General features: G+C 43.8%; 1 long non-coding RNA gene across 1 annotated transcript in view; it reads right to left on the bottom strand.

Annotated features, from left to right (window-relative positions):
- Positions 1-7,726: 7,726 nt before the first annotated feature.
- Positions 7,727-12,108, bottom strand: part of LOC116685857 (uncharacterized) — a 13,654-nt gene continuing 9,272 nt past the window's right edge. The window contains exon 3 of the long non-coding RNA XR_004331066.1: positions 7,727-7,750. This is a non-coding gene — a long non-coding RNA (uncharacterized LOC116685857). The remainder of the gene's footprint in view (positions 7,751-12,108) is intronic.

Here is a 12,108-nt window from a genome sequence, read left to right as displayed (position 1 = left end):
GTGTTTAGAAAATGAAACCATGGAAACCTATTCTGGAAAACCTCAAAATACAATTATGACCTGAAAATGAGCAGAATATGGGTGCTTTAAGACTAATTATGTTTCAAGTAGTGGACAACACGTTTTGTTAGTGTTTGTGTGTGTCTTTGGGACGTTTGGGACATTCTAGGGAGTATGGGTGTATGATGGGTGTAGTGGGGAGCACTTGTACCATCTGTCTATCCACCTGGCCCACCTCCGCTCCCCTGGGATGGATTCAGTAGTGATACCCTCCGTATAGACATACACATGCTTAGAGATGACAGGTGGACAAAATCCTTTATACAAATCAATGACAGAAACAACAGAATAATGAAGAAATCCACAGATTTGAGTTTGCCAATAGTCCGACTCGTCAAATATTCCAGTAGGTCTCACTGAGTCCAGTACTATATGCTTTTTCCAAAGTAATTCCTCCTTCAAAACAAAACCATTGATTTTTCAGAAAACAAGAACTGGTTTATTTAAACATGTAAACTGGCTAAGAAGCGGCACTTTTCAGAGGTGGAGGGTGAAACCCTGACATCTCAGTTTAATTTGCAGTACTGTGTGTACTACTTGGCAGCCTGAAAACTGGTATTAGGCTGTAGGAAGAATGCAGAATGGAAAGAGGTCCCTGATGGGGTCAACAGGGTTGCCGTATTAAATCGGACTCCCGCTGATTCATTTATACATCCTTGACATATGTATGCTATACTCCTATGTACAGGCTTATAGTGCAATCTCTTAGTCCTACATGTAGTTAGACCTACTATAGTCCTAATAGTAATATTTAGGCTTTTATTGCATTCTCTTGTACATGTTCTACATGTAGGTGTACCTATATTTAAATAAACACACGGCAGCAGAGTTAATTCAGTGTCTTTTATTTTACTCGTGTTTTTCTACAGTAAGCTTTGAGGGAGAGCGTGTGTCCTCTGCCCCCCCGTGCTGGACCACCACACTGACCCGGTCTCCTGACAGCAGAGGGGCTGGAAAAACAAGCAGGAATATGTCGCTCAATGGCAGAAAGACATCCTTCACTTGTGGCCATTAAAGACACTTTACAAGACAAACGACAACCTGAAGAATAAATTAAAATGTTGTGCATCATGTTTCCTGTATTAAATATCATTGCCAAACATAACACTAGACCTTTTGAAAGCGAGGAGTAACGTCCTGTCTCCTTGGTGTAGCCCCCAGTTGGGTCTGTGCTGGTCTCTGCTCTCTGGGCATCGGGTCAGCGGCTCCATCACGACATGCATGGCGCCCCGTTGTCCTGCACCATGTGGTGCAGAACCCCACAGGCTAAAACAATGTTGCAGACTTTTTCACCCCCCACCCCCGCTGATCTGTCCCTAATCAACCCGATGGAGCGCTCCACCGTGGCTACGTGTGCACTGTTGCTCGCCTCGTAGAGGTCTTCTAAAAGAGCCAGATCTGCCACTGCTAAGTGATCAGCTGATGACTTCTCCTTAACTAATTGTATGCTGCTAATAAAGTCCACACTGACTCAAAAACGTTCTTGTTTCTCATTTGGACTCGGTCTTGACTAGTCCTGGTCTGGACTTGACTACTGCCCTGCCACAGTGACAGTTGTTGTGTTTTCCCTTCCTGTTTTTGGATGAGCCCATTGGACAATGTTGCCTCTGGCTGTACTTTATACAATACAGTCGTGAACTGGGTGTTGAGGTGTATTTGAGTCCATCCTGTGTCCGACCTGACGAGGCAAGTCTAGGAGCCGTGTCATTTGATTCAGATCTGTAAAGCTGATGTCGAGATATTTCCTGGGGTAGGTAAAAACTTGGGCCTACTAAGGAAAATCCAGGGTAAGAACACTATCTTTATTCTGGACATCTGTACCAAATTTTAGCAATCCAGCCCATTGTGTCAAGTCATTTCACTAAAAGCCAACATTTTCAAACTCACTGCAACGCTACCTATGTGCAGATCCAGGAAACACATGGAAGTGTTTAGGAATCAAAGCCTGATATATCTTTTCTCTGGCATTGAGCTCCACTGTTGTTAAAAACTATTACAACTCATTAGTGAGTCACACTGTTGCTGGCTGACATGTTCCTTCATCACCATAACACCACACTCTGTACTTTATTTTGACTCAATCCCACACCCACAGTCCTGCTGCCACAAATACTCACTAGAGACACAAATGTGGATAATCCTCAGATGAAAATAGAAGTCTCCAGAAGGAACCAATGAGCTTGGGCTGAAAGCAACAAACGCGGACTGACACAATGTTGTGTGTTGGTTTATGGATTTTGTTGACCATAGGGAAACTACTAAAGAATCCTTGCCTTGTCTTTTAAAGCAATACTATGTCACGTTTACTGAACGAGGCCATTGTGGCTACAAAACCATCTGACTCAGTATTGTCAGTTGCACGTAGTCCATGTCCACGTCGTTCCATTTCTCAGATTGCTCCGGTCCGCTGGACATTGGGCCGGATGTCCTCTTTTCGGCCTAATGTCCGTCACTTTCCTCATTCTTTGTGTTAGCTCTAATCTCCGGTGGATTTATGAGGCTATGGTCAACTGCTCCTCAGATCTCTGATCTCTTCCAATTCCAGAACGCAGTGCGGACTAGCCAGACCTTCCTCCGCATTGCTGTGGACACTGGCAATGCACTAGTTACCCAGTACTTCTAAAACGTGCTCACATTTGTGACATATAACTAGAATGTAGTCACTGAAGGAAAGTGGCACACTATGCAGGTTCATTGTCAGTTACATGTGACTACCAGTATGTATCCCTCCGTAGCTCAGATGCTAACAACATATTCTGTGGAAACACAAAGAGCTAGGGAATTTTGCACTAACTGATTGCAACTTTGGAATATGCCCAATCAGTTTGATGGCCTTTTTTACATGTAGGCATGCCATGAAGGGATACCCTCAGAGATATTGGGACTTATTGGCATGTGAGTATTGCATACAGATAGAGCTGAAAAACCTGGATTCTTTGTTTTAAACCAGGGCTACCAATGCATTTCTACCAGTGCACAATATTCATTCTGATGAGATATATCATTAAAATGAAACTGTCCCCCAATTGAAAAACAAAGTCCTCTGGTGAGTAAATGATTTCAATTTGCAAAATATATTCCATGCCCCCACTACGCTCTATCATGGAGTAGGTGGGTGGCCACACGGCAGCTCAGAAAGTCTCTGTTGTCTGAGGGATAGACTTCTGTCTGCTGATGTTGTTCTCAGTCAATGTGCTAGGCAGTGCAGAAGACAACACTGGGCCCAGACAGCTGGGCTTATGCACTGTTTCAATGGAAAGAAAGGAATAGACCACACAACATAAATGATCAGAATTGAATAAACCAGGCTAGAAGCTCCTACAGTGGCCCATGAGGCTGCAATCAATACAAACAACATCATCACAATGGTGCTGAGCTAAAGCTCTACACCATGCTCAGGGAAACTGTGGCAAGCTTCTTTTTTTAAAACAAAACCAGATTGGGCACATTCTGCGTACACATTTGGCATTTTCCTTACAGATTGGTATTGTTTGTTTTTTTGACATTTTAGGCCTTTATCTGTACAGGACAGCTCAGACCTGAAAGGGACAGAGGACATGTTGCAAACGGCCGCAGACCAGAGTCAAACCCTTAGGCGCTGTACCAGGAGTAATCCTCCATATATGGGGGTCTGCTCTACCTGGTGAGTACGTCAGCGCCAGTATTGGGATTTTTTTGATGATAGTCTCGCATTGCCGGACCTGCAGAGGGAGGTCTGGCTAGTCCACGCAGCATTCCTGGATGGGACAACAACGTGCTCAATCATCATCGTCATGGGCGACATAAGCTCCGGAAGGGCAACGCTGTGGCTGAAAACCTCCCCAGGAAGGAACTTGTTTTGGTGGAACATGTATCATTCAAAGTCCTGCAACATCTGTACACTGTTGAAAAGTCTGTAGTAGACGGCGATTTCGATGAACACGTCAGATTTTGTCATTTTGTACCAACCACATTTTTTGGAAAACCTTGAGCTCGTTTGTGTTAAAAAAAAAAAAAAAATTCACAACACCTATAATTCTTGAGCGGACGATGCCAACAATTCAACAAAATCTCTGTCCCCCACAGGGGGCCAGAAGCAGGCGCTCTGCTGTGGCTGGTGACACGCGTCTCTGTCGGGACACTATACCGCACTTAACGTGAAAAGCTTAACGTGGTCTAATGTACCTCAACAACGGTTCCCACCAATTTCTCATGGCCATATATTGTCATGAACACTTAAGCCTGTCAAAAAACTAAACAGAAATCAGGTTTATAGACGTTATTTGCAGTTTTCTCATCATATGGAGAGGGAAAGCTTAATGTGGTCTAATGTACCTAAACAATCATCACGATTACCAAATATCTCTTTAATATTGCTCCTCATAACCACTGAAAACTGTCAAAAATCAGACCAGAAATTTGGTGACATAAACCACGTTAAGGTTTTAGGGTTATGACTTATAAAACCCATGAGAACCGTGGGAGTCAACCACAGATGCGCCGCTTTTTGACTGTTTTCAGCAGTTATGAGGAGCAATATGAAAGAGAAAGCTGGTGATCTTTGATTGTGTATATTAATATATATACCAGAAATGCTTAACATCAGAAGGCCCACAATAATAGGACTTTTGGCTGAATTGTTTGACAGTTTTCACGGTTATGAGGAGCAATATGAGAGGGAAATTTGGTAGTCCTTGATCATTGTTTAGGTACATTAATCCACATTTTTATGCATTCACATTAGTAGCTACAGGACACAACCTGCAGGAGGTGAGGTCCCCAGCACATTTCAAACCCAACTGGCGCCCATGATACTGACTAATATACTGTTTATGAAGGAATTTCTTTAAATACAGTACGTTAAATCATTAAAGGTGATAGTACATACTTAAATTCAGATTATTTTCCATATTTGGACATGAAAAAGGATAAAAAGGTTTGGTAGTTTTCTGTTTTTTTTCTATGGCATTCTTTTCTGACAGCGTAGTTATAAAAATGATGATGATTCATATTTTTCATTTACACATGCTGTATGATACACGGCATGTCCATCCGAATAAAGACACTGCACACTGCTTAGAATCCAACAAATGGCTCTCCATTTGGCAGATTTAGGCCTATTGTCCTACTCATGTCTGAATAATAAGATATTTACTGCTGCATTATCATATGAGGGTAGTAAGCAGGGGATGAAAAACAATGGGACAGCTAAGGTGGAACACATTAACACACAAATATGAAACAATGTGCGAGGAGGGGAAAAAAGAAGTGGTGCCCTTCAACAGAAAGCCCCTCTGGTCCGCATGCTGTCTAATTAGAAGGCAAAGCTTTTTGACGGTAATTGATTTTTAATTATTCAGTCCCTGCATTCATCCAGGTGGCCAAGTTCCCATGTAATCTCTTTCTGTGGCTGTCTCTCTCCTCTCGCTTTAAGTGGCACATGTTTGGCGCTGCCTGTCACCGTAAGCAGCAATTTCCTGGACAAGAGCATTCAGCATTCAGTCAGCATTAGACAGGAAGGATGATTGATGGAGGGGAGGGGAGAAACATTGGTAACTGACAGACATCAGAGTTGGGCCATAATGTCAGTAATGCTTTTCTACTCTATCATTTTGAAACGGGTGCAAGGCAAACAGTCACAGTGAATGTCTTTGAATTTATTTCCCATTTGTCTTGGTAAGAAGCCACTCGGGCCAGTGTGGGGCTAATGGCTGAGACGCTGTGTAATAAGCAGTTTGACAGCAGTGACTACATAAGCCTTTGTTGAAGGAGACCTGGGGATTGTTGATTTGATTATTATGCTGCTGGGGATCCCGATGGCGCCAGTTATCTGGTGAGTGGAGGGGTGCACCGATGCATCCATGTGTCAATACTCTTTTATTAAGAATCAGCTGGGTCCAACCACCACCACGTAATGAGCTTCCCTCTATCGTATCAACACATAGTCAATGTGGTATTATTGTTGCTATATGTCTGTCAGATCAAAGCATTTTCTGTGGGTGGACTGGAATGAAACGGGCCTCGCCCGTCTTCCAGGCCCAGTCTACAATACCATGGCTAACAGTTCATGTAACAGATGGGCAGGGGGGAACAATAAACATTACATTTCTTATTGATGGTGACATAGATAATACATACAACATTGTGCGTGTACAGGATAGTGTAACGTTAGTCGTGGAACTCCATGAGTGAGCTGGCAACAACTGTGTTCCCTTTAATGAAGTGATTCTTTCTCTGATACAGAACTGAGAACTGGTCCCCTAGGAGAGAGCTAGCTGACTAACTAGCTGGCCAGATCTTAATGTTCATTCACACACTCTTGTCAGATGTAGCGAAACACAACAAACTCTCCAGAGTGTGTTCAGCTTATTTTCTATAACCAGTGTGGCATGAAGGTGCCTTGGATGCCCATGCTGGATCTGTGGCCTGGCCACACCGCCACTCTTTTTACAGAACGCCGTTAGACTTCACACCTTACAGGGTATGAGAGGAGCCTGGTCGGGCTGTACTGCCTGCCCCTCGCTAGTTTTATTATATTATTAATTATATGGTAGATGAATCTGACCACTATGACAAGAAGAGGTGGGCGGGTTAGGCGGACTCGTAACTATAAGCTTTGTCATGGGATGATTGTGTCGCCCCCTGAACCCAGACCGGGAGTTAATTCCACAGGAGAGGAGCATGATGCTGAAGGTTCTGGTCCCTGACCCAGAGGGAGACTGGTTTCAAAGTACAGGAGCCTGATAGCTGAAGGCTCTGGTCCCTGGACCCAGACTGGGAGCTGGTTTCAAAGTACAGGAGCTGATAGCTGAAGGGTCTGGTCCCTGGACTCAGACTGGGAGCTAATCCACAGGCGGTCCATAATCCTCAACCGGCCGTCTCAGCTAACTCAAGCCAACAACTCACTGTTCAAGTCCGCCCTAGACCACAGTACCGTTACATGGTCGTACGAGATAGAGGACTGAAGAGAGAGAGAGACCAGCATTGCGAATACTAAGCCGTGAATCAGAGAATAAAAGCCCGAAAGTCGTAAATTAAGGGCGGAAGTGCACAGAGGTCGACATGGAGATGACACACGCCTCGTCTCGTCTCATTGGTGTTGAGTTTCTGTTGACAGTGGAGTTCTGTTGCTCTGATTGGTTGAGGTCTACCCAACTGAGCGCAGAGGCATTTTCTTTCCTGGTTGGGTTGACCCGTAATCCCAGCCCAATGGAGCAGAATCAGACTCATATTCTGAGTCAGGCTACCTTCTCCCTGCTCTCACTGTGGAAGACAACGCCAGCACCACCGAGCCTTGGAGGAGGTGAAGGAGGAGGTCTTTTTTTTTTTTTTAAATCAATCACACAGACAAACTGGTATGAAATGGCAGGGAGATAATGCGATGGTGTGGCGTGGTGACTTTAAACACGCCTGCGCAACATCCCAACCACTGAAAAAACCTGACCTTTGTAGAACCATTACAAAGCCTCTAATCTGAAAGGTAGAGACGGGGAGACACACACTCACACACGCACACCAAAAACACACACACACCACATACAGTACGTATGCATCTGCTTATGCAAATAGACGCACACGCAACACAGGCATGCACCCATGTAGATGAATATATTTGAACACACCATGCATGACATTAATTAACACACAGAGGTAGAACCGGTGCAATAAACTGAAACATGTATGTAAACACACACACACACACACACACACACTCACACACAAGAGCAGCCTTCCTGTTAGCTGCAAAGGCCAGATGTGATAATGGCTTCCTGTATGTTAATGCCGCTGGCTGGAACGCCTCTCTGCTCCTCCGTATTCTGCACGGCAGCGCTCGCATCGCTTTGAATTGCAAAATGCCAAAAGTGGAACGCCACATTGTTTGTAATGCCATTGGCACTGTGCATTAGAGAAAAATACAGAAAATATCCCGTGGAGTGTTTGAATAGATATTAGAGCGGCGCTGTGGTGGTGCATGTGAGTGTTTGTACTTGCAGTGAGTGCAGACTGTAATCACACCATATTTTTGTTGTTCTGCACATTGCTGCAGATCCTGTTTTCACCCTGTGTGTTTAATTCTCTGTTTTAGCTCCAGAGTGAGACATCTCACTTGTTTTAGCTCCAGAGTGAGAACATCTGCCATGTTTAGCTCCAGAGTGAGACATCTCCTGTTTTAGCTGCAGAGTGAGACATCACACTTGTTTTAGCTCCAGAGTGAGACATCTTCCATGTTTTAGCTCCAGAGTGAGACATCTTCCATGTTTTAGCTCCAGAGTGAGACATCTCACTTCTATCCTATCTTTGTTGGGAGCTACACATGCTCAGTAGCTCGGTAAGATCCCATCAGCTGATAACTCTTTCTCCAGCGTTGGTCAGTCCAAGGCAGGATCAGCTGGGAGACTTCTTCTAGACCAGGGCCACTTGTGGAATACCTGCAGAACAGGGACAGGAAGTAGAACAGGGACAGGAAGTAGTTCTTTTGGAGATTCTGGTGAACTAGTGGCTGTTGGAGCAGTGTTTTCCATTGAGAACAAGCTAGCATGCTACGGTTAGCCACCTCGTCTCTAGTGACGTAGAAACCCGTGCAGATGTCTCACCCGGAGACTGAAGACAGAGGACATTCAGAAACCGGATCTCACTCTGAACAGCATGGGTGGATTTTTTTTCCCTGAGTGTGTATGTGTGTGGAAGCACCAGAGACACAAAATAACCTCCCAAATCCCAGAAAAAGAGATTATGGGCACTTTAACCTGCCGTTACAACTCAGACCAGTTCAAACCGGCCTCAATTAAGACTGGGTGTAATTATCAACGCCTCTCAGAGAGTCGCCCTGTGACCTGTGAAATCTAATTAAGTCAAAGACTTTGTTTGGCTAAAACACACGAAAATTAGGCACGACAAATCAATTTGTGAGGAATAAGATGCATGAGAATCCAGAGAGAGGCGTGACACGGGGCTGAAGTGCTGAGATAACGACTTAACAGAAAGAAGCCATGCCGGCATGCCGAGTCCCATCCAGCTGCTCCCAGCAGGTGCCACCGAGAATCCACTCCTCAGAGGTCGCCATTGCGTGTGTGCGTGCGTGTGTGTGTGTGTGTGTGTGTGTGTGTGCATATCCGCCACATGTTTAGTAATGTCCCACTTTGCGGAAGTCCTCCGGCCTCCTTTACAAACATTTCTGTCGTTTAAAACCCATTTTGTGCAGTTTCATAATAGATATGCATAGCTTACGTCCAATGTAAACTGTAGCAGAGCAAAGCTTTATCATCCCAGAGTTACTGTTGGTAGAGCTCATGTCCATGTAGACCTGCGTTACTCTCTACAGCCCCCCCACACCATGCACAGCCAGGTATTCTGTCCAACAGCTTGAACCAAAACAACACCGGTGACCTGTTAGCAGCGTAACATGTGCCATCAACAATTTTGCTGACGCTTTTTATCGATGTTTTTAACTTTGTCTTATGTTGTTTTTGTCCCTTTTTCACACTTTTTTTGTAACTTTATTTTGGAATTTATGGTCAAGAAACCATTTATTAGGAAATTATCCTAATGTTTGAGTTTAGAAGAATTATTGAGACTAAAATTAGAGGAATGGATGTTGATGGATAATCACAGACTGGAATATGTCAAATTTTACTCAATACTGTTTAAAAAACCACTTCAATTTGTTTTTCAAACGCATTACAATTGAATAAGACGCCCCAAAATGACCTATCAAAATCACCCCAAAGCAATCCCGGATATGAAACATCCTGCATATAGACTATGTGTTGTTTTACCATAGCCACCACCCCAACCTGACTCGTTATGTGCATTTTCTGTCTTTACAGTTTTTGCCGATACACACTTGTTGCAGAATGAGGCTTGTTGTGTCAAAACTCTTCACACAAGCCAAATTAAACACAACACTTGGAGATAAATATCTCACTTCTATGTCAATATGAACCTCTGCAACCAGAGCTTAAAAACGGCCTTTTTGAAACAAAATAGCCACATGCACAAATTGAATTTCTCTTTCAAAGCAGCAACAACACACTGATGTATATACACAAAAAAACACGGCTCTCTTTAGTACTTTGTATATCTTTCCTCATGCAGGTGTCTGTGAAAGGTTGTCCCAGTACCGAACCTCTGTGAAGTTAATGTGGTTAGTCCCGGACCAGAGCAGCCTGGTGGGAACTAATATTATCCAGATGACACCAAACCTGGGCTGCTGTGGTCGGTTCTGGACCACTACATCATGTTGTGCATCCATACATGTGTGTGGCCGTTTGGCCAATTTCAGAAAAGGTATTTGCATTTTGAATAGAAGTGTTTTCCCAAGGACTGCAAGACTTTTCATTCTTGATCAAAGTGTCTCATGTAAAAAAAAATCAGTGTGTAGTGTTTTGCAAGAAATGTGTTTCAGAATTACTATTATAGAAAACATGTTTGTACTTTGGGTGCCTTTGTTTAAAGCATGGTTACAAGAGGTTGAGGTTTTGATGTTTTTTCTCCAAACATTCACTTTCAGTGTGTAAGCAGTCTGAATAACTGTAATACTACTCGCTACATTATCACTCTTCATACTGCAGTACGTTATCATGTAGGGCTGTGGTTGAGCTGCTGATCTGACCAGTGCGTTCCATACAGACCCCTGGCTGAAGGGGGGGGGGGGGGGGGGGGGGGGGGGGGGGGTGGTGGTGGGGTTCGGTTAGTATCTGACGCTGAGAGCCACTGACCAAGCGTCTGTATTTGATGAGTTGGGAATGAGGAAGGAGAGCGGGTGGCCCAAGCATGCCAGTGGGCTCCTGGTGTTGTGTCCAAAAAGGATTATCTGCCCAAAACTGATTGCTGTCTACCCTACATGCAAATGATGCCATGACTCGTACACAGACACACGGTAGATAAATGCCCAGCCTCTTGGGCTGTCCAACACATTGTTTGGTTGCACATTTCTCCGTCCGTCTGCGCGCTGTAGCGGTTTCCCAGCAGACTGCAAGCGTGACTGATACAAGGAAAAAGGGGACAGCCCAGATCTCTAGATGTGCCGAGCCACGCCTGATTGAACCGCGCTTATAGTTAAATCCAGATGTGGAAAAAAACCTGTTATTTTATATTTATTAAGTTATTTAAAATCATGAAGACGCCTACATTAATCGGCGTTGATCTTGCCCAATGAAAGGGGGTGTTTTTGCAGCTTGTCCTCCCCAAGAAAACGACCTTATGGGTTGATTATGCAAGCACATCCTAACAACCCACTGTGATGTTTCTTGGTAGGTGGAGACCTCTCATGGCCGTAGTAATTTTAGTGAGACCAAAAGTCAATGGTCATTTTTTAAAAATGAGTTTTACAGACCTCAGTCCATGACACAATGTCATATTACGTTATAATTTAAGTAGTTTTATATGACTTATTTTATGGCCAATCCCTGATGTTTTACTAACCCTAAGTGTTTTAGTTCCTCAAACTAAAAAAGTTACAGTTACCATGTGTTTAAAACTGCGTTGCTACATTTAAAAAACAGTCACATGATTACGGTCACACAATCTCCTCGCTGGCGTAGCACCAAGTGCATGCTACTGGGGGAATTGTCGGGTCTCTGTAAATGATCTAGTGTGTGTTCTAGACCTACGTTATCTGGGAAGTATCCTAAGATGACTTCTGTTAGGATTTGACACTATAAATAAAACGCAATTGAATTGGAGATTAAACCGCCACGTGCAGCAGAAAATAGAAAGGTATGTGTCCTTTTAGAACTCAACTTATAATATTGTTTAGGTATGATGATGCGTTGGTGTTTAGTAAAATAAATGACAAACTAATTAAAAATGATGAATCACAACATCAAGTGGCTGGGGCAATGGCGGCTCAAGTGTTAAACACATGCTCACATTGGGGAGTAGTATAATTGGCCCAAACTCTTAAAACCCAAATAGCTGCAAGCAAGGATGATTGTTTAATATGCGAAATACAAAAAAACAAACAAAAGGGAGATTGAACAAGAGTGGGTCTACACGTCTTCTAAATACATCCATGACTGCACTGTCAGAAATAGGGGTCCAGTAGGGGTCCATTTCTGTCCCCCAAGG

The sequence above is a fragment of the Etheostoma spectabile genome, unplaced genomic scaffold (assembly GCF_008692095.1).
Source record: "Etheostoma spectabile isolate EspeVRDwgs_2016 unplaced genomic scaffold, UIUC_Espe_1.0 scaffold272, whole genome shotgun sequence".
Lineage (NCBI taxonomy): Eukaryota > Metazoa > Chordata > Actinopteri > Perciformes > Percidae > Etheostoma > Etheostoma spectabile.
Note: the sequence above shows the minus strand (reverse complement) of the source record. Positions and strands in the feature narration are given on the sequence as shown.